This window comes from Poeciliopsis prolifica, unplaced genomic scaffold, assembly GCF_027474105.1.
Source record: "Poeciliopsis prolifica strain line A6 unplaced genomic scaffold, Auburn_PproV2 SCAFFOLD022, whole genome shotgun sequence".
In the NCBI taxonomy this organism is placed as follows: Eukaryota; Metazoa; Chordata; class Actinopteri; order Cyprinodontiformes; family Poeciliidae; genus Poeciliopsis; species Poeciliopsis prolifica.
Window position 1 is genome coordinate 1246327 of NW_026562397.1, and position 24759 is coordinate 1271085.

The window sequence follows — 24759 nt, forward strand, 5'->3', positions numbered from 1 at the left end:
CATATTTTATGATGTTTATGATATGTTATTTAGATAACTAAATATTGATTCAGAGCCAGTGTTCTTTTGTTTATTCTTTTAATTCCCTTTTCTATTTCTATTATTTTTCTATAAAAGTGTGTGTTTAATAATTCAGTCAGTTTTGCAGCCAAACCAAGTTGACCCTGGTTAGGCTGGTAGACAGATTGCTGCAGGAGACAGGTGGACGTCCACAGTAATCTGTTCTAATTTACATCCATTTCTGTTCAATAACTGTCAAATCTGTCAAACAATGAAACCAAACAAATCTGACATTGTGACACACAGATTGCCTGTCAAGACAACATGACCTCCTTCTCTTCAGCACAACATTCTTCCTTGGAATATTCACTTTTGCCTGCAAAAAATATCTGTCCATATCACCACACACTCATATTAAACTATGTTTTGACCTCGTAGGTATGAAATATTTTTATTCACAGCGAATGTCAGAACTTTGTTCTTTAGTTGACTAAAGGGCTCTAAACGTCTGGGCTTGAAGCTTCTTCATTTTATTTATTCTTTGTTTGTTTTTAACAATTAAAAAAAAATTCTCTTGGATCTTTTGTGATTTTGAATCACAAGAGATTCAAATATGGATCTCAAGTGGTTCTCCAAATCAGGAGAATAAAATGTTAATTATTAATCCTATTTAAAATTAAATAAGACACACAATCATGTTTGGTGTGATCTTTTCTTTTCTGGACTTATCACTACAAAAAAAACTAAATTGAGGAAAAACTAAAAATATATCTATTGGTCTGCATGCAATGTACACATGTATACACATGTATACACACACACACACACACACACACACACACACACACACACACATATACACACACATACATATATATATATAATATATATATATATATATATATATATATATATATATATATATATATATATATAACTACTGTGAGGACTAGCACTGTGGATGCAGAAATTTTACCACACATAGTAGGGCTCAAAAGAAAATATAGATTATTTTCAACACTGGTTGCTGTTCAGGAAGTGCTTGTCAAACACATGAACAAGTGACATCAGGGTACAAGCTTTGCCTCAAGAGGTGGAAGTCAAAGGCTTGGCAGGAGGAGGAAGTCTGTGAAAAGAAAGGATCGTTCACACACTGAAAGGCTTGGGAGGAAACACTGGCTGTCCATTGGCTGTCCACTGGGTCTCCACTGGCTGTCCACTGGACAGCCAGTGGACAGCCAGGAGGAAGCGACTGAGAGATTGAGCAAAGTGGGATCCAGGTGAGACAGTTTAAGGAATCAGGTGTGACAAGTGAGCAGAGTGAGTTGTAAAACACAGCATGGTTATGACATGTAATGCGAGTCCTGACACATTACATGTGTCATACGGTCAGATTCATATTCCTGTATACACCACTGTTTGAGTAAAGATGTTCGATACAGACTCAGACATAAATACAAATACACACACGAGCTCCAAACAAATCTTTTCAAACCAACCAATTTCCTGGACTCAACTGAAAGAGACTCAGTCCTCCTGTGTGTGTGTATGTGGGGGGGGGGAGCTGCATGGATGTGCGTGTGAGTGTGTGTGGGAAGAGGAGTTGGAGCACAGGCTAAGGTGTTATTCCCACACTGAGCACTTCACGCTTCTGTTGCTGGGTGTGCTTACTGATCTAAACACTTCCTCTCTCACACTCCTGTCCGACCTTTCCTCTTGGTCCCACACTTTATCATTTATGCAAACGCAGCCCCTCCCCACATCCCCAATACACACACACACACACACGCACACGCACACACACCTATAGGCACAGAAGTCATGTGAATACATTTTCAATATAGACAACAATCATCACAGAAGGACCAATCATTTCTAACGCTGCTTAATTACACTAAGAATATTAAGCACATATTCCAGGAAAAGAAAAATATCTATGTTTGTTCCTAAAGTATTTTTTTGTTCTTTACCCTGAACTGTAGGCCTCCTGCTGTTTCCAGTGTGTGCTGCACCGCTCTAGAAGAGTGTTCCACTCTGTCTCTCATCCCATCTGTCACTCATCAAATGTGTGACCATTGGGTCACACATTTGAGTTGTGAGCACTGTTTTCTAAATGCAAGTCATCACAGAAAATGAAGGTGGCTTTCAGTAACTTTTGCATGATTGTGCCTCAATGCTTTCAGACACATCAAATAAGACTGGACAGGAATAATTGATTTTAAAAAACAGCTGCTTTTTAAATTATAGCTTACTTTAACATAAATGGAGTTAGAATTTATTCTTTGTAACTGCAGTTTTTGACATCCTGTATTCAATATTGCCTTAAAGTCTGGAAATATGGCAACTATATTAGATAATATGATTTATAAACACACTCAGAGGAAGCTTGAACATGGGATTGTGACATTGTTTCCTAAGTGATCATTTAAGATTGAACTTTTATTCAATGTCCTTATTTGTTTCATTTCTACTTACTTGACAAATGTAACAAACGTAGCGTTTTATCTGTTTAATTTTTCTTAGAATAGTTCAATTGTTTATGGTAAACAACTTTTTTACATCTTTTTAAATGGTTCAGTTTTGTAGCATTTCTCTGTTTGTGGTTCTTATCTTTTATGTTTTGTTACCACCAATAAGATTCTGTTTCTCCAACACCTTTCTAAAGAAAAAAAAGACTTGTATTTCATTGCTTTATCCACCTGTTGTAACTTCAACTAGTATCTGTAAAGTCTTTTACCCAAATATTGGAAAACTACACTAAGATTAACATTTGACTAATGTCATCTGACAAGTCAAGATTTCAGATATGAGGCATCATGTCTCTTTCTCAGTTGTGTCAAACCAACAGTTTTACTTGAAAAGAAGCTTTTCTCAAACTTTTAGATTTTCTTCAGAAAACACCTTAATAAAAGATGGAGACACTTGATTCATGAATCTAGTCTGCCTGTATTCCTGGGAAGAGGAATTCTTTACATTGGTTTTCTAACCAGAAACACTGTCCAGTTGTCGCTGCCCTCTATGGGGCTGATTCCAACTTTTTGTTGTTGTTGTTGTTGTTTGTTTGTTTTGTTTTGTTTGGCTTTGATTGAATTGTTAAAGTTAATATTACATAAATATGTACTCTTACTGCTCTTTTAGTCTAAATGATCTATTTATTTAATTTTAATGGACAGATTTTTAACCACAACGTAAAAGTGTCTATTTTTGGAAACCAAAAATTAATTTTAGTGTCCTGTTTTAATTAGTTGTTTACTTTATTTATAATTTTAATTAATTTTGTTAGATATTGTTTATTTATTATTACTATTATTAATTATATTTTTGTTGTTGTGTTATATGTCAACAAGGCCTTAAACCTTGAAGGCAAAACTGCAATTTAAAGTGTAAAAGAAACTTTCTGTGAGCAGAGCATTTCCTTTACGTGACCCAGGTTGTAATTTTACATTATTGCTGATGTTTTATATGGTGGGATTTATTTTTTTAATTTTTAAATATTTGACATTTTCAGGAACATAAACTGTCAAGAACAGCTATGGAGCGTAAAGAAAAGAACATCTAGTGTAGTCAGGCTTGTGTTCAGATTTTTTACTCGGTGTGATCCTTAACTCATAGATCCAGTTTAGAGCGTGTTTGAATCAAACCATGTTAGTAGAAAAAAGACCAAAGAAGGATCAAGATCCAATGAGACAGAGAGTGAAATAATCCAAGAAGAACAGAGGGGACAGCAGAGCAAAGTTTCCCCTGTCAGTCCATTAAGCATGACCGTCCTGAACCCCCAACATCCTCTGTTCTCGTCCCCCTCCCTCATTTCCTCTCTGCCCAGCACCCAACCCACAACAGACACACTCCTCCACAAATCCCTTCACACCAAACTCACTCAAGATTAAGCATGTGTGAAATTGAAGAGTTAATACACACACCCTCCCTACAAGACCACTCACATATACAAACACACACACACACACAAGCACGCACACACACATATGTTGCAGCCCTCCACTGATTGAACAAAGTGCAGAATAGTTTACATGTAAATGAGTGTGCCTAAGACAGGAAGTGACCTAAAACTATTTCATTTTGTTCTTGTTTTGATTTAAATATACAGTATGTACAATGCAATCTTTCCCACTCATGTCATTGAAGTTTGTTGAAATCACTCATGATACTTATGGGTTTATAAAGAAATGTCATTTTCTAAATCCTTTTCATAACATTTTTATATTATTTCTTATTTGATTATATAATACTGTTATTAGTCAGCACTCCTGGTTAGATAAATACTGGACCCTGTAATTTAAACCAGGTTTATAGATCAGAATATAATAAAACTATATTTAGCGTTGCTGCAGTATGAGTTGTTATGAGCTGGGCTGAAGGTGTTTGTGTGTGTGCCGTTGTGCTCCTCCTCTGTGCAGGTGTTGCTGATCAGCTGCTCCAGAGCACAGTGTGTGTGAAGCTGTTGCAGCTCTGATGTGTGTGCTGCTCTGCTGCCAGGCCTCCTCTCCCCTCATCATGAACATTTAACTCTGTCATTATTTTTGCATCTCAACTTTCCCATATGTATGCATAAAGCCAAGCATTTATATTGTTCTACTGATATTGGCACTCACATCCCATAATAGTTTTAATGTTTAATAAGCATTCATTTTGAGCATGTTTAACCATGGCACAGTCCCCCATTTTTTAGAACCCTGAGCCAGTCAGTTTCATCAGGTTCTAAAGTTTCTGAAATTTGTCTTCAGTCTCACAAAAATAAATCTCAATATCACACTTACTTATCAATCTTTAAATCTTTGGGTTGCTGATGCACATCAAATAAACACTTATCAAATAAAGAAACTTTTTTCTTTCTCTGAGCAATTTGCAAATGCCCAAGTGATTACATCAACTCTACCTCGCCTTAGAATCTAGATGTCACAGAAATAGCTAAGGCAGGCTGGATTTGGCCTGTGGACTGATAGTGTGACACCTGTGGATTATGTCATGTTTATCAAAATGTATCACATAGGTCTCTGAATAGTCTCATCCTCCACAACATTTCTGCATAAGTTTGTTGTATCAGACTCAATATCCAAAATGCTTCCCTTAAAGAGATTTTTTATGCTTTTTATGCTACCATTTCTCTTATGTTGTTGTTTCATTTCCTGTCTACCAACACCAAGTCTATGTTTCCACTTTATCTGCCTGTTTTCTACATTAGGGGGCGCCACATGGCTCAGTGGTAGAGCATGCGCATCATACACAGGGGTTAAAGTGCAGTGGTCTCTGGTTTGATTCCCAGTACTGGGTCATTAGCTGCATGTCTTTCTGCACTTCTTCCTGTCTGCCTACATTATGTCAACATTACTCTATCTTTAACAGGCTTTAGATAGCCTGTCTTCTAAAGCGATCTAATGTGCACATTATGAGAAAAACTTACATTTTTAAACATTATTGTTGACTGAGACATACTGAAAACATGCAGTAACCTGACCTTAAGACCAGCGTATGTTCCATGATTTTTGTGTAGCATTACTCTACAAAAGAAGACAATAATCATTTTAAAGAGCCAAATAAGTTTAATGATGAATATTAAGTTTTATCATCATGAAATACTTTGAAAACATTAAAACATTTCACTTGAAGTTCTAAAAGCAATGGAACGGACCTTTACATTCCAAAAACGTCTTTGGTGCGAAACACAGCGTTCATTGTTTTTTATACATATAAACAACCACAACAAAGACTGTGGTAAGTGTTTTTTTATAGCTCTTTTAGTTAGCAAAATTCCTTTAAATTACAAAAACCAAAATAAGGTTTTTACTTGCTCGACAATAAACAACATTTTTTCACAAAATTAACAACACAGTCAGATTGTTTGTTGAATAGGGATGTGTAAATTTCTGAAGATCTTAGACATTAAAGAATCTCTTACACAATTCTTTATTATTTTCTCATTTTTAGGGAATAATTATTTACTGTTTTGTTGGTTTGGAAAAAAAGTTGGACATATGAATATGGGGCATTTCATCTGCTAAAGGCCCTGCATCACTTAGCCAAGTTTAATAAATTAGTGAGTCAGAGTCTGCATTTGAGCAAATTAGCACTGGGTGTTTCTGGTCCTAATTACAAAGAAATTAAAATAAAAGCAAAAATGTGGCTAATAAATACCTTGTCAGTTGGCTGGCAGGAAAAATCTGGCCTCTTTCATTAAATGTGGTCAGAACTGCATTTCAAATGGTTTCCAGGTTATACTTTAGAAACTTGTGTTTCGAGGACTGAAAACTAAAAATGAACTCTGTTTTGTGAAACAACGTCTCTTGAGCTTTCTGAATGCAGTTCCAGCTCCTTGAATTTTGTGTATATCCATTTTTAATATATAAGCCCAGCAAATGCAAGACCCTGTGGATGGTTGTTGGACTGATTCCTTCCAGAAAGTGGGTTAGGATTAGATACTTTTGGAATTTTATTCAGCATAAATAAATTGGAACACTTTTACATTTGCATGTTATGTAGATTCAATCACTTTCAGTCCAGTCAGTTTTCAAGATTTTCAGAATGTTTATGTTATTCTTGTTTGATTGAAGGAGTTTAAGATGGCCGCCTGGTCATCACTGACATACTGCGAGGCCTTAAGGCGTGACCCGATGAGTTGTCTAATAAAAAGAGAAACTTAACCAATTTTGTTTACATCTTTGGACTGTTTGTGGTGGCTGGCTCCAACAAAGCAACTAAAATAGTCATTTACACAGCTAGTGGGACTCTCAGAGCTATTAGGTGAAAATCGTGATACTCATCAGAAATCTTCAACATTATCTTTGCTGTTGTTCTGGCTCGTTCTGAGTCTGTGCCACCACTCACACCCTCCCACCCAGAGACATTTTCTCAGTGTGAGGGCCATTGCTGCCGTCTTCCTTTGTTTGCAGCACATGACACACTCCCTCTCCCACTGTGTAGTAATATGGCTATTTTCTCACTCAATTTGCTACTCTCAGCATCAAAGCACATGCAAATGTGGAAGATGATGTCAATTGTGGAATATTATTTGTCTGTAAATGGTGTACCAATTGTTGTGCCTATAGGTGATCCGGGTCACTGGAATTACCTGTTATTTCTAGCATTTTGTTTTGCATTGAGAGAATGCAAGACATCAGCATGTTTGTTGTACAAAAAAAAAATATTGACTTAAGACTGCTGATGTCTGGAAAGGTGATGTCAGCAGGACATAGTTGAGATCTGTTTGCTTAGCTAGTCTGTATAAATAGTTTTGGTCAAAATTCCTCAGTTGTGCATATGATAATCCAAAACAGAAAGGGTCAGTTTTTTTTTATTACTGACTATCACGTTTACATTTTATTCTTAAAGCCACAATGAGGCATTTACCCTCCCTGGTCACTGAGGGGTTCAGAGTCTTGCTGAGCACATGAGGTTGGTGCCACAAATCTGTCAACATGCCCCCCTCCCCTACTGCATCCCATAAAGTTAATGAATTGCTGTGCATTCAGTCATAACTTTAGATGTTCTGGTGGCTCCTTTTAACTTTGCTATCATCACTCTACATCTCTCAGAGTACAAACACTGTTTAAAAGAATGGTGTGCAAACTTTTGTCCACCTGGATCAAAAATCATCAAGTTAAAGCAACAGGGTAGGTGGTTTGGAAGGTGACACACACACACACACACACACACACACACACACACACACACACACACACACACACACACACACACACACACACACACACACACAAGCACACACACACACACACACCCACACACACGCACAAGCACACCCCCACACACACCCACACACACGCACAAGCACACACACACACACACACACCCAGAGACTGAGTGAATAGAAACAGCTAAAGAAATATTGAAGATTTCTTAATATTTGCTGGCACTGAAAAACACTGCAAGATTTACAAACAGATTTTAGTGGCAATCCATCCATCCATCCATTCATCCATCCATTCATCCATCCATCCATCCATCCATCCATCCATCCATCCATCCATCCATCCATCCATTTTATAACACTCTTGTCCCTAGTGGGGTCAGGAGGGGTGCTGGCTGCTCTCTCCAGGCGAGAGGCAGGGTCACCATGGACGGGTCGCTAGTTTGTTGCAGTTTACATGTAATAAAGAGTCATCTCAAACCTTCCTCCCAAAGTTCTGTGACATCATGGAGACCAGTATAAATCATCTTGACTTTAATCATATTGAACATGTCTTTAGAAAACATGAAGATTTTGTAGAACTCTAATAGTCTCTGTATTTATGAACGCACACAATCAGAATCACAAATGTTCTGTGCATGTGTGAATCCTGTGCATTAGTTAATATTGAGACTGTTTTAGTTCCACATAAGAAAACTGAAACAGAATACAAATGAATTATTTCCTAATAATAAACTGAGTTGTGCTTCCTTATGGGTCTCTTTGAGACAAAAATACAAGAAAACAATACCTGGCCCCACCACACTGTATTTCTAAAAAGCAAGAACTGTTAGTGTTCTTCTTCATCTGCATGTCTTCTGAGCTGTTGTTTTCTTTGTCTGCTGGGTGTTTGGAACCACCTTTTGACTGGAAGTATCATTGTGTCTGTTTGTGTTCATTCAGTCAGGTACATCTCAAATGTCTGTCTGTGAAAGTCTTCAGAGTCCAAACAGAACCAGTGTGCAAATACAAAAATGTGTGTCAAACAGATGTAATCCACCAGAAACGTGCACTAATATTCTGAAACCTGGGTTATGTTGTAGAGCAGTATTTCTTAGAAAAACATCAGAACCAGAACCAGGACCGCTGCCCAGCTTTTTGAGGCCCTACAAAAAGAAGACAAGCTGAAATGACTAGTTTGCATATACGTTGCTATTCATAAATGTCCATACAAGTACAGATAAACATTGTTAGACGTAAGTAATAACATAAAGAGGGACACCGAAATAAAACAAAATACACAGTTCCTCTCTAGACTGCCCCCTACAGCTCAGGTGCATCTTTCTGACCTCCACCTCTCAATTCCAGTTACTAGGCAACAATTTTCATGTATGGACACCCACCTGCCTTCAGGCTTCAATGCTCTAAATTTGGTCTTAATTGCAAACAGAATGGGAGAACAGTCTGACACGGACGGAATAAGAAGCAGGCTGTCACTGTTCTTGTTGCGATCGCTAAGAAAAAATCTATGAAGTGACCACAGAACTGGGTTTATTATGGCGGTCATGTAAGCTGGGCTGGATGGAAGAGCTTGAGAAAAAAATGTAAAGAAAACGAAAGGAATCTGCAGACATGCAAGTTGATTCAAGTGAAATACAATTTCTGATTCTAAAAAAATATCAGCTTAGGAAATTTAGATGAAAGTGAGAACAGTGTAAGAGCTTCATGACATGTTGAAGTTGTATTTAAAACCTAAGTACAAACAAAACTTTATTTAAGTTGTGAAAATCATGTTAAACATTTTAAATTAGTTATTTGCATATTTTTATACAAAGACTTTCTATTAATTATATTTTGAAAATTGAAACAAACAAGAACTATCAGCACTTATCAACAGGTTCCCCAGCAAGTACACCCATGGCACAGCCTTCCCCCTTCACCACTTCCCATAGCATGCCAGCGCCGAGGCTTTTCGTATGTTGACTGAGCTGAGAATTTGGAGGACAGCTCTGTGTCCGGAATGGTTTGGCCAGTGTGATGCATTTTGCCTGTGGGTGTTATTAAATTCCCATCCCCATCCATCTTACCTTTGCCAAACCCCTCTAAGCTCCTCACCAGCAGAGCAAGCTCAATCACAAAATGCCAATGTTGAAACACATCAGTCAGTCTTAAAGTTGGGTGGATGACTTTCTCCACCTGCAACATTTTATGTAGCTGATAGAAGCTAAAGGAAGCTGGGTGGAGCAAATTATGACGTCATCAAGTAAGTATTACAAGCAAAAATAACAACAGAAGTACAATGAAATGGTTTATATGAAGGCAGGATGAGACATGATACAGACTTACATGGAAGAACTGAACAGATCTTTTTGTGAGATTGAAAAGTTGTGTGTTTGAAGCAGAAGTGTCTCACGCAGGACATTTTTCAAAGAAGTAGGACAATTAATTGTGTGCCTCAGATTTGTAGTGACTGCTAACATTAACACATTTTACTCTGTACTTTTAACAAGGATAAGAATTTTATACATACAATAAATTACAACTGCTGCTGTTACAGGTGCTGCTTCTGAAGAGGACAATGATAGGCCTGATGTGTATTGCAACAACAATTTGTTGGATTGACTTTAAGTAAAAGAACATCAATGCAATTTTCTAAAATAAAGATAAATAGTTTCATTTAGAATTATTTTTGTGTTCTACGTTTTTAGTTCAGTTTGGTTTCGGCTAATGCCAACTTTGTCGCACCAGAGGACAAAGTTTGGTAACGCAAAAGAATCCTTTCTTTTGCGTTACCTCACAAAAGCATTGCATTCCTATGAAATACTTTTTACATTTCTTTGCAATAGCTTTTGTATTTTCTTGTAATGATGTAGTTGTGGATTTATGCAGCACCAAGAATCTTCCTGTTACAATATGAGGCCTTTGTAAGGTCTTTCTTTGTTTGTTAATATCTCGTTAGTGAGATATTTGAAGATTCATATATTTTTCTTTAGGATACAAAAGCATTAACATATGTTTAACATTTCAAAATTTTAGCAGACAAGAATAATACTATCATAGAGAAAAAAACATACAAAAACAATAGGATAGGCCCACTTCTTTTGGCTAGGAAAACAGCATACTCATGTTCTAAGTAATGTGCAATTTAAAGTTATAAATATATGTAACAGGTATAAGAAATACTTTGACTTTTGTTTTGAAATTCCTGCTAAAATATGTACTACAGTTGTCCTGTGATGGGGGATGAATGTGATGAATTTTAGAGGCACTGCATCCTGCAAAAGAGTTTTGGTGAGAGTGACAGGTTTGTACATATATACGTCTACATTTAGATATGCATCCGAATAGATTTCTGAGCATTTACAATGCTAAGAAGAATAGATCATTTTGTTCTATAAACACTAAGGTTTAACACATTCTTTGGCAAAAGGAATGACTAAAAACAGATAAAGACATTTGGACCTGTCAAAGTGTTGGATGTAGCTGAAATCCATTGGACAAACTGAGCCCAGCTGCTGAAATTCACCCAGAATAATAGATTACTGAAAATCGCCTTTGTGAAAATATTGCTTTTTCCCATACTGTCAAAGTTTAGGGAGATACATTTCAGCATTTATTTTGTGTACTTCATTTGTTTATGAAAAAAAAAATCAAAAGAAGAGAGGAACTAAAATATATTTTGTATTCTGCCCCAAATTACTCTGTGTGACTTCAGCCAAACCAAAGCTGCTGACCAGCCAATCTCACCTGTGCAAAATATCTCAAACATTAGCACTAAAATATTTAGTTTTAGTGCTAATGCCAATGTTGAAACACATCAGTCAATCTTAAAGTTGGGTGGATGATTTTCTCCACCTGCAACATTTTATTCAGCAAATTTAGTCAGAACTGCCCACAAATATCAGAATCCCATTCATGACAACAACTTTGGACTCGAAATGCTTCTCCCAAAACTTCTGAGCTTCTTAAAGTCACCTCAACTGAAATATTACAGATATCCACTGAAAAGCTTGAAACTCTTGGAAGAGCACAAGTCGAAGAAGGGTCCTGTTCGCTCAATTCAATTACCACAGCCCTATACACAATCCACAGGAGACAACGAAGCACCGGATGCTCATTTCAACTCCTCTTTCCCCAAATCCCCACAGAAATCTCCTTCAGTTGGACAATGCACTTTTTCCCATTTGGAAAAAAAAAGAAAATCAATATCTGGTTTCAATACATGTGGAAGCCAATCAATAGCAGCCACAACTATCTTTTTTTGTACCACACTCTTTCTCCTGTTCTGCCCCCCCAACACACCCCACCTCCGGCAAGTAGTAAATAGAAACAATGCTGTATGGTTATTGGGAGGTCAGGGTGCAGCCTGCAGAGAGAATAAGGCTGCTGATGAGAGTGCTTGAGCTGGAATCACCCAGGCATCAATGCCGTTAACCTCTGTGTGGACTAGCATGGACAAAAGATCTGAAAGGACTCTCCCTTTCTCATTTATGAACACAGAACACACACATGAAACCTGCATGAGGGAAAAAAATAACTTGATTGGGTGTTTTTCAGTTTGAATTTATTTGTTTATTTATGTAAAGTTCTTGCTCAGAATATTAAAGATAAAAACTAATCTTACAGCATCAAACAAAATTGAACTGCAGGTAAATGTACTTTTAAATCTACAGTAGGCAGTTAAAAAAATGCTCTCTCCTGACAATATAGAGAGTGAATCTGAAGCTCCTCTTCTCTTGTGGGTTCTTTAAATTATATCAGACTTTTATAGTCCTTTTCTGGACATCCAAAGACACTGTATTGAAATTCTCATTCACACTGAATTGTAAATGAAATATAGCTGCATTTGGCTAAATGTTGTATCAACCTTCCAGACCTCTGAGGTCTTCTGGTTCTGGTCTGCTCTGCATCCCCAGAACCAGAACCAAGAGAGGAAAACCCTGACTTCCTTTTAATCTCAACTAAAAACACACCTGTTTAGAATTGTATTTGAAATGTAATATGTAACAATGTATTGTTTATTCTATGTTGCATGACTTTGTGTTTTTGTGTTTATGATGTAAAGCACTTTGAAATGACTTGCTGCTGAAATGTGCTATTCAAATAAAATGTGATTGATTGATTGATTGATTGACTGATTGATTGATTGATTGATTGATTGATTGATTGATTGATTGATTGATTGATTGATTGATTGATTGATTGATTGATGCAGGCGAGGTTGAAGATTCTTCCAGTTTGAAATTGTGGCCTTTCTTGTCATAATATCCTGTATGTAGCCCCTATTTGTATGAGTCTTTGGAGGTGGTGACATGCATTCTAAACCTAAATGTTATTGAATGGTTTACTTTTGCTTATTTGGTGGCTTGGTGCTCTTTTTGTAAGCCAACTGACAATGTGAACCCAGCTAAATTTGAAAAGGCAGACTTTTAACCTTCCTGCAGTCCTCAGGGTTTGAGCAGACATCGCCTGAGCTTTTTATCCTTTGCTTGGTCCACATGGTTTTTACAAGTTTGTTTGTGGTTTCAGAAACTACCGAGCTGATTGGACACCCTCATCACTTCACAGTTAACAGCGTGACATCTGCTGCACTCTTTCTGAGCATTGCGCTCAGAACGGGGAAGCGTGACAGTTAAATCTAGTCAAAATGTTTGCCAAAAAGAGTAGAAATGAAGCAAACTTTGTTGGTTTAAATTACACTAAATAATAAAGACAGGAAAACGACCTGCGAGGACCATCCTCCTCCGTCCTCACGCAGGTCGCTTTCCTGTCTTTATTATTTAGTGTAATTTATGAAAGAGTAGACTATGTAGGCATATAAGCTGGTGTGTATGAGAGTGTGTCACATTATGCCCTTTGGACCTTGTATGCATGAAAATAGCAAGAAAAGTGATGCACAGTGGCTTGGGTAAGTAACTTTAATTTTATTGCTGGATTAGAAATAGTAACACATTAAATGACTTATTACAGAAAAAAGGGGTCATATTAGATTAACAATATCACTGAATAAGATTATTCATTTATTTGAGCTTTAAAAGATAAACAGTTGTCCTCATGGGCTCTGTTCTATACCACGTATGATTTGAGGCTTATTTGCAACTGTTACCATGATGTCACCACCATCTAATAATATTCCTAACTCTAATGTTTCTCTGTGTGATATGTCATTTTTCAAAGTCAAACTCTTAAATCATCACCATCTGCCCCTCTCTTACCTTACACAGATAATGGTTCTCCATTTCCACCTGTCTCCTCTGTTCTTTATTGACCATTATTCAACTCTCCACTGTCACTGAAACATCTGAACTTGTCGGAAAATTCTAATTATCACCTCACCAGCTCAGTGTCTTCTCTACTCCTGTTCCCAAATCTTGTGATTTCTCTTTTTATATAAATATATTTTTTAGACTTTGTTCATCTCTGGTGTTGTAATGAATGGGTTGGTGACCTGTCCAGGGCTCACCCCACCTCTCACCCACTGACTGCCTGGAGTTCGGCATCAAACCAGCTCACATGCCTCCACAGCTCTGCAAGAATAAGAGGATACAGTTCATGAATATTAATCTCTGAAAAGCACCACCATTACAATCCACTTTGAGCTTTCTAATCTTCTTCTGTTTAGTTTCATCTTATCCACAATTGGATTAAGATTGTTCAGATGCACCTCCTGCCTGCATCTCCTGAAGTTCATCCCAAAATTTAAAACCTCTCTCAAAGCCTGTGGTTAGACCAATCTGTCTCACGAAGATTTGCTTTCTCATTTTGAAGGCATTGTTTTTGATCCAATTTTTACACATTTAATTTACATCTTATAAATGATAAAATGACTGAACATGTATAGTACTATTTTTAGTCATGCTGACCACACAAAGCATTTACACCACAGCCACAATCACCCAATCACAATTTCAAACAAATGGTGCCTTGCCCAGCAGCACGCTGACACACAGCAGGAGGACGCTGGAACCGAACCGGCAAGCTTCAGATTCTGAGACGACACTACCAACTCAGCCACAGTTCTCAATTTTTGTGACAGGAAGATTGCAAACAACAACTTATTTCATTAGTTTCCTGCCTTGGTCTAAAACCAGAAACACTGAATTTGTTTTAGAAGGTGAATTAAATAATAATTTTGAAGAAGCTTGTTCATTATTAAAAAAATAAAATAAAGATTAGATTTACAATGAGGCAATTTTACTGTTTATTAGGCTTTTTTCTCTGACTAAACCTGCATTAGAACTGCAGCTGTTGCATAACACTGGTCAACAACTAAAACATATTCTGGGGTTTTCCAAATGTTTTAAGGTCATGTTGTGATGAGCGGAATCCAAAACTTACTTTGGTTTTGTTGAGTCAGGTCAACTTCCTGCACTATGGAGCAACATGAGCATCAAAATGCATGATCTCATCTGGATCAGTTTCCTGAGAATCTGATCCTGGTGGAGAGATTCCACCAGGACAGGAAAGAGACGGAGGTGTAATGTTCAATTCACATGTATCAGTGTTTATTATTCAATTTACAGAAATTCAAGTTTGTAACATTTAATTAATACACTCTGGTAGAAAACTTTTCTTTTTCCTTCTAAAACACTTTGTGGAGGAGAAATATTAATGGAAAGTAACTGATAATGTCACAAAGAAATGTCATCACTTTAGTCAGAAAGTCGGATTTCTATAAATCAAATTAGAATAAAAACCTGAACTGATTGAGGAATAATGGATGTGATCTTTAGATTCAACAGTGCAAAGTAGTCCTAATTCAGTTGAAAAAACATAGACAATTTCCAAAAATATAGTTTTGCAACCCGTTGTAAATTGTATTGTTATTAAACTCAATGAAATATCTCTTCTTTAGTATATCTTTGACTTTTCCTTTGGTTTATTCACAAATTCTGTAGGACATGTTGGTGCAGGGAGGCTTTTTTCCTCCTCAGATAATCATCTTTGTTAGACTTAGACTTAGACTTCCTTTATTGTCATTGTACAAAAAAAACACAAGGTGAATCTTGACAACGAAATGTCATTACTTGGCTACCAGTGTAGCAGAGCTAACAGACTGTTGTTACAAGTCATAAAATAGTTGTGAGATTTGAACATACCACTGACAGGGTTTTAATTGGTTGCCTTTTGTCGTAGCCCCACCCCCTTCCTTGAATAAAAGCATTTATTTGCTCTCTTGCAAAGACTGTTTGCACTTGTTTCTCTGCTCTACAGATAGGACCCCTGGTGGCTGAAACACAAACCATACAAACTCACCCCAACTCTGAACCTGCAAGGTGGTAAAACACCTAAGTACTCTCGTAATAGCAGCAGCAGGAATTTCAGCCAGCCTGGGTGACATTTGATCCCCCTCTCAGGCTGGATTAGAGTGGCCCTCAACAAGCCCCTGTCTTATCCAGCCTGCCATGGCTGCAAGCAGGGCACAGTGGGGACTCTTGGAGGATCTATGGGGCCCTGTGGGGCTGTTGTATCATGAACGGGGAATTACAAACAAATTGCCGAGGGCCAGCACATTATTTTAAGACTTGTGGCAAGTTTATTACTTGCTAATGTTCCTAATTACATGGCCATGAAAGACGTAATTAATTAAAGGGTTGTATCAGGGACAGAATGCACGGCTGGGTACAGAGGAAGAAAAAAATAGGCCACAAAATAATGGAAGAAAAAAAAAAGATAGTGATGAGAAAGAAAGTGGTTGCCTGTGTTTGTTATCATGGTTCCAGAGCATTGGTTTTTACTGCCTGGGTAGAATTTAGTGGTTCTCACTACAGTGTGGAAAAGAAAATGTGAGTCTCCAGGAAACGCAACCATTATGATCAACCCCTTGCTGATACCTAATATGCCCTACGTTCCCCCCATGACTTTTTCAAAGTGTCTGTAATCATATTATTGTAAATGTTGGTGCAGTTAATTGCATGGAGAGGAAAATGGGCTATGCTTGGCGGGTTATGGGAAATTTTTTAAAAGTTTGTTTGCCCTCTGGAGTATTGGAGACACTAATAATGGTGGATTGGAGGCGAGTGTGCGAGAAAGCGGAAGATGGAAAGAGGAAAAAAGCAGGAGGAGGGCAGCTCTTACAGGGAATGTTTCTCCTCTCTTCACTGAGGAGGACATGGCTGTGGCAAGCAGAGTGAAAACAATAGTGTTCATGACGCGGATCGCAACTTCTCTGGGTTAAAGAAAGTGGGAGATATTGGCTCTGCATAAATTGATGTGACAGGTAGTACTTTTACATGATGTTCCAAAACTAAAGATCAAATAGAAGTAAATATTTGAAAGGTTTTAAAAAAAAGAAAAAAACAGTTTTCAGGAAAATGTACAGTGGGGAAAATTGGAGAAAAATGTTCCAAATTAATAATCAAAGCAGCTTCATTTATTCTCACCTTTTCCTTCCACTACATTTTTTATCCTGAACAGCAGGTGCTAGTTCTGAAAAATTAGAATAATACATCTAGAAAAAGGCACAAAAAGTCACATGAATGCACAATGCTGACATATCATATGAAGGATGTAATAAACTAGACACAGATGGATGAGGAGTTTTTTTTTTTACAACTGCATATTGTTTACAGTTAACCTAGTAAATGTTTCGGTTCAAAATTGGATGGAAAAATAAAAAATAAATAAACAATTGTCAATTCTGCAATTCCCAATCTGCAATGGGAATCTTACAAAACACAGTCATTGGCTTCCAGCATTGCATGTTATCTTTAAGACTTTAATGCTTTATTTGGATGAATTAGGGCCAAAATGCAGATAGCCAAAAAGGTAAAATCCTGGCATCAGTCTGAGAGAAATCAATTTAAAAGCACAAGAAACAGAACACAGATAAAAAAAGCTAACACACAAGAAATAATTAGTATGCAACATGTTTGTAAAAATAATAAACACAGAGAAATAAAAAGTTTGGCAAAATTCATCAAACATGAGCAAAAATAAACTTCAAAATGAAAAGAAGAAAAGAGTACACAAGGTTGTTGAGTGGAAAAAGATGCACAAAGCTGAAGGTTAAAAATCAAAGTTAAACATTTTCACTCAACGTTTTGCAATTTAAAAGTTACAAGATGTTCTTGTAATCTTTGTTAATTTTATTGGGGAATAGTGCAACGTTATTCTTTGGTCTTTGGCTGCTTTTACATTTTGACTTCAGCTGTTCCTGTAGCAGTTCCCTAATTGTGTAATGATCTGCCCTCTGAAATTAGTTTCTCTATTTTTAAGTCTTTTCTGAAAGCAGATCTTTTCAATCAGGCTTGACGCCTCATGAACTGTGGGAATGAATTGTACATGACATAGTCATTTGATTCTTATCAGAGATTCCTTAAAGTTTTTTTTTTTTTAATTAAAAGCATCATTGCTTACTTTTTGTGTAAATATTTTTTCTAATACAGGACATTATGTCATTATCTTCAGTCTAAACTCGCTGTGCTGGGCCTTTGTTGGATCCAGCAGCTTTTCTGTTTGTGGTAATGTCTGCATTCTTAAAAGCAACGTCACAAACTTGGAGTACCTCTAATAAGCCAAGAGACTAAACCCATGCTAAACTTGATGGGTATTATTCTGTAGAGGATTAGACTTCACCCTGGCCTATCCATTTGGTAACAGGATCATTAAACTAACCAATTTTCTGTTCATTCTTTAGGATCCAACACCATGACTACTTCTGTCCAAAACAATAATCCTTTTGAGTTTATCTGTTCATTGACACTGCCTGTATAAAACAAAATATCCTTAAATATCCTTATTCATTTATTCTGATACAGAATATTCATTTATTCTGATACAGAATATTCTTCTTCTGAAAACTCTAAACTTTTACCTTTTTATATGACAGTAAAACCACTCACCTGAATTTTTAAGGATATTTTGTTTTTTACAGGCAGAAAAATAAAACATGCTGATTGCTTTGGCTTCATTAGCTTTTTGTAAACCCTAGCAAATGATTGGTTACTGTACCAGGTTCAGCTGATAAAGACGTCCACATCAAAAGATGATCAAACTGTTCAGACATTATTGCCTGGAATTTATGCATATGCAGCTTCCTTGCTTACACATCCACATGCAGATGTCTTCTAGCCCTCTGTGTGCTGAATCCTGCCCTACCACTCTGGGCTTACTCTAAAAATATTGTCCATTTTCCAGTTCATTGCGGAGGCTCATTTGGTAAAGTGTTATTCCAACTATCAATATCTATTGTAAGGAGACCAATGCACTGAGACGCACTGAGTTGCCGTGACCTGCTGTATGTCCCAGTTCACAATGCTCAAGCTTACATTTATTAGAGGGCGAGGAAGACTCTTATTTCTTTTTGTCATAATTTTTCAGAACCAGTGGAACAATATTTTATTTTTTTTGTTACTGCCCTGGATATAGTGAACACTTTTTTTTATGGACGTGTAATTAAAAGAAACTGAATACCACAAAAATGTTTATTTTTGTCATTGATTTTGGAAAGTAATACTTTAGAGTCAATGCACATACTGAAGTATTTCAAACCTTAAATTCTTCTCATTTTCATAATTTTGGCTTCTCTGGAGGATTTTGTCTGTCATAATCCAAGGGCACCCATTTTCAGTCTGAAAGCAGGATTTTATGTCTTTTGTTCTCAAAACTTGTAATACTTCTGCTTACATTTATATTTTGAAAGCGATCTTAGCTCAGACATTCCCCATAACCTTTCGGGGTGTTTCCCGAATTGATCTCGGGGTTTCCAGTCCATATTCTGCACAGATGTTTCTGTACACTATGCCTGCCACTTGGTTATGTCGCTCCATGTACGCTTTCCCTGCCAGTATCTTGCACCCTGCTGTGATGTGCTGGACTGTCTCAGGGGCCTCCTTGCACAACCTACACCTTGGGTCTTGTCTGGTGTGGTAGATCTGGGCCTCTATTGCTCTGGTGTTTAGGGCCTGTTCCTGGGCGGCCAGGATGAGGGCCTCTGTGCTGTCCTTGAGTCCAGCTTTTTCCAGCCATTGGTAGGATTTACTGATATCAGCCACTTGGGTTATTTGCTGGTGGTACATCCCATGTAGGGGCTTGTCCTCCCATGATGGTATCTCTGGCACTGGCTCATTTAAACAAACACTGACATTCACAAGGTGTTTTGCGTCGACCATTTATGGTTGAAAGTGGGCATGAACTTAATGCGGGTTTATAAAGTCGCTGCAGGACCAAACTCTAAACTGGGAGACGAAGCCTTTTCCATCTCCGCCTCCACCCTCTGAAACTCACTGCCCCGACCATTCTGTATCTGCCCCAATCAACAACTTCAAAACCGCCTCTTTAAAACTCCTTTTCATGTTTAATCTTCCCCTTTTTGTGTTTTTCTGTCATGTATTATACAAAATATCCTTTTGTATTGTACTCCTGGAAAGCCTCTTTGACTTCTGGGAAAATCTCTATAAAATTAGATTGATTATAGTTCATAACAATAATAATAATCATTTTATTTTTATTACCAACACTGACATGAGGAAAATGGATTTTGAGGGGTTTGTATCCTTTCTATCCTCTTACATTTAGGCAATATTGGATCACCAGTAGTACAACAGCAACACTCCCTGTTTGGTTTACTGCAAAACAAGTTAAAACTCCTGTTATTTTGAAGGGAAATATTAACAATTGACTAAAAAAAATAAATAAATAAATAACTCGTTGGACTCATCCAAAAAAAAAAAACAGAATTTCTCATTCAGAAGGCAATTTTGCAGAGGCAATTTTCCACGCTTGCAGGCGACCCGCGCACATCTGTTTGTCTATTATGGTGGAGAATGGAGGACGAGGGGAGGGGTTGCCCCTGGAATTTTTTGATCATATCAACAACAATGGGGACACGGGGCATCCATCATGACCTGACCACCTCCATCCCCTGCATCTACTTGAAGCGGTTCAACAAGTGGTAGCAATTTTCTATTTTCATTTGTTGACCACTTGACCATGTGCTTTCCTCAGCCCCAGCAGATGAGCTCTCATTCATGGTCAGCTTCTGGTTGGTACACACCTATGAGCTCTGCACTGCTGCTGTAGCTGTTGACAACAGAGTGTTTGGCAGAATATTGCACAAGCAAACTCCTCAAACCAGAAAGAGGAGGAAACAAGAAATAATAAAGATAAGTTATATCCACTCTGAATAAAATATACAGCTTGCTAAAAATGTTTTTTCCTATGCAACAAAGTTCTTCATTTTGTTTTACATGTTCTGGTTTCATATACATGTGCTTGCTTTTACAAGGAATCGGCAGTTATCATTCTTACCCATTTTTATTCTACTTACAGGAAATACCAGAATTTTGGGAACAAATACTTGTTTTTCTGGTGGAAACTTTTTCATTGTCATTGATTCAGCTTTTAATGATTTTGAACTCCTGAGGTATGTTGCTGCCTCCACAGCATCTCACAAACTGTTCCCCCTCTGCCGCATAAGATGTTTTATTATCCCCACAAGAGTATTACTGTTCTTGTAAAAAACTTAGCACAAACCATTGAGGAGTTCCTAAGCTCTGTTCAGAGAGAGGGATGTCACACAGCTAAAGCTGGAGCTAGATGATTTCTTTTTCTAGATTTTACCCTCATTTCCCAACCAGGTCAATATCAGTCTGCACTAGTTGCACTCTGTTGAAAGGGCGAGTAAGGACAAAATAATCTGTAAAGACCAGAGTCTGACCCAACCTCAAAGAAATTCTGAGGCAGATCTGAATGCAGTCATTTAGCGAGAACTGTTTATCGATCCGATTTTAACCAATAAACTCCTGTGAGTCAACTCTCTCTCTTTTTTCTTTTTTAACTTTATTCATAAATATAAAACATTATAGGGGCATTGGGTGGATCAGAGCAAATGCACCATGAGCAGAGGCATAATGCAAACTGTCCACTAATTGCTCTAACTTAGTGAAGACTAAACATATGAAATAATAAGCACAGTTATGAAAATGAACAAAACAATTTGCATATTAATTTCTGAATGAAATATTTTCCTCAGAACAAACGTCTCAAAAATCCTTCATGTTTATTTGAATAAATCCTATAACATCTGTCTAGTTCAGACTAATGTGTTCCTGGTAAGATAGAGATAACATTTTTAGATTAGAAAAAATGATGGGGTTTGGATTAATTAAATTATCATACTGCATATGATGTGGAGGCATATACATGTGCTTGCTTTTACAAGGAATCGGCAGTTATCATTGACCTGAAATACACCTTCAGCATTTTTAATGTGACTAAAACAAATAATATATTCAACACTATCATATTCACTTCTGGGTTAAACTTTTGTTTAAATTTTATCTCATTCATCGTAAATATAAACCCTCTGAATTACACGTTACATTTTGTTTCTATACTAACAGGTTGGCCAGGCTATGAGCTACTGACACCAAATTAGCTCAAAGTTGGCTTAATGGGCCCAAACTCTTGTTTCGTTGCTTAGACCAAATTTATAATACTGTACAATATGCAGTATGATAATGAAAATGGATTGTCATTACTCCTTGAATGTGTACTGCAGTACAAACACAATATGAATATAAACCGAAGCAGTTTATCAATGATCCATACAATGCTCAGATTGCTATCTATTTAGGAGGGTTTTTGACATTTATTACATGGTTCATAACAATTGTACTAGAAATATTTGTACATAATAATAACTGGTGATATTATTAAATGTGGCTGAAAAATGAATGTGTGTAAATTCCTTTAATGTTATAGGAATTCGACAGCATGTGGCTCTCCTCCTCTTTGTTGGCCCAACTCCCTAGAATCACTTGCTCTTCTCCCTCTGCTCTCCTCCACTTCCTTCTCCTATTTGTCTTCTTCTTGTTTTCTCCGAGTTCTTCCAGCATTTCCCCTCTCCAGGAACTAAGACAATGGGACCGTGTCTGCAGCCAGCCATGGGGCCCCTCAAGCCAAAAGACTTTTCAGCAGTAAACCCAAGGGCTTCAGGGTAAATCCTACAACTTGGCATGTTGGTGTGCCAGCTAAAAGATGTCAGTGTCCGCCAGCATTGCTGCACTCTTCATTTGCAGGTTTCTCTTTGTTTCACAGTATTTGTCTCTATGACAGCATCCTCCTGTCTCTCCCCTCTGTCACTCAGACTTCCCATATTTTCCACAATGTCAATCCCTCTTTGTGTGTATCTTGGCAAACAATGACATGACAGAAGCTTCATTTTTACCAGGAGTCTCACACACATTTTAAATGATCTTGTTTTTTAACAACAGATTCAATTTTTGCAAATTTTTTAGACCTCAAGTCAAAGATCTCAATTGTTCTTTCTGCATGATGTTCAACATAAAATATTGTTACAATCCAGCAGTGTGAAAAGTGAATGCTTGTGACTTTTCCCTTGTTTTAAAAAAATCATCAGGAATAAATTACATTTTTCTGCAGTTTGTTTATATATCGCAACCAAGTCACAAACATGACTCTTCAGCCACTTGACGAAGATTGTCATTTCAATCACCTCCATTAGAAATTCCAATCTGGTTTTAGATTTTAAACAATAGAGTCAAGTTATTAAAACTAACATAAGGAAATCCAGTAGATGTCAGTGAGTTGCTCCCTCGCAGCATTAACTCCTCTTGGACAGGTAGCGACAGCAGAAAGGAAATGTCCTCTTTAACAGGAAGAAACCTCCAGCAGATCCAGAACCAAGCTGGACTGGGACTTTGAGAAAACAGCATAAAACACACACTCATTGAGTGAGGAACACTTTCTATGTTGAATAGCTAATATTTAGTTACAGCTGCAAAAGAACTGATGTGATCTTGATGTTTGGGTGTATGTTGGGACTTTGTGTGCACCTCTTCATCTCAGTTCTTCTTGCTGTCATTTCAACCAGAATGGCTCCTCAGCACCTGACTTGTTCAATATAAGCTTCTTCACAATTTCACTCATCATTACGTCTGCACCTGCTGCAGCCCTTCGCGCCTTCCCCCGAACCCCAGCACGTCGCGCTGATCTGCAACTTGATCTGTGACAGCTGCTGCGGAGGATTAAGTCTGGTTTTTAAACAAACATGCAGCTCTGCTGTGCTTGGCAGGGGCCAGCCGCTGGGGTCCAGCTCCAGGGCCTGCAGGGACTGAACCGTCCCTGAGGGAGAGGCAGACAGAATAGCCCCAGTGTAATCCAATGAGCCCCTGAAGCTCCTCAACAGGACAGCAGTAACACAGAGATTCTAACTTCATTTTTGCTTCAAATAAAAATGAAACACAGGATTTCAACTGCAGTTCAAATTTTTAGTTGTAGTGCACATAGAGGTGGTAAAGGGCTACTTCAAATTCCATCTTAGCTCTGTTTCAGGATGAGGAGCATATTGCAAACACATTGTCTTACATTTGAACAGAGATGGATGGGACATTCCTTCATGCTGTATATTGAAATGTTTGCTGTGCAGAGCCAGCAAGATGTTTAAAGCTTCTTTCTCTGCAATGGAAATGGCATAACTAACTTCACTTTAGTGACGGGGATGGCAGTTCATTTGAATCAGAACATTGAATTGATCTGTTCACCAAATGAATTAGTGTAGATCAAAACAGCGCCTGTGACATGATGCCTCTCCAGCACAGTATGTTCCTCATTCTGTTCCTCCAAGCTAATGGCTAATCTTGTGCTTTGTCTCAGAGATTAGGTTGAATCAAGTGATTCACTCACATACTGGGAACCATTCCAGGCGAGTTAGCTCTGAATGTTTCAAGTTACTTTTACGCAGCTTTGACACACATACAAGGCATAAATAAGATGTAATGTATGTGATGTTTACATGTTGAAAACATGTCTCAAAAATCAAAATGTCACCCGTGATAGACGTGTAAAATATGTTAACAGCAAGTCAACAAGTAAAATATGTGATGACTGTCTTGTCTGGTAAGGTGCAAAAAGCATAAGTTTGCCCTTCTGGGCAACATCACTTCCTGTCCTTCTGACTCTTCTTATTGATTCTGAACTAAAGCACTTTAAATAGCACACTTTACTATTTGACAAATAGATCCATCCACCATTCAATGCTGGAACCATCAGAGTCACAGCGTGAGCAGATTATGCCCAGATTCGCAGTACAGCTACTGTCCTGTGGTGGCGCTGTGTCTCTGACAGGGTGAAGATTTATCAGAAATTCTGAGACA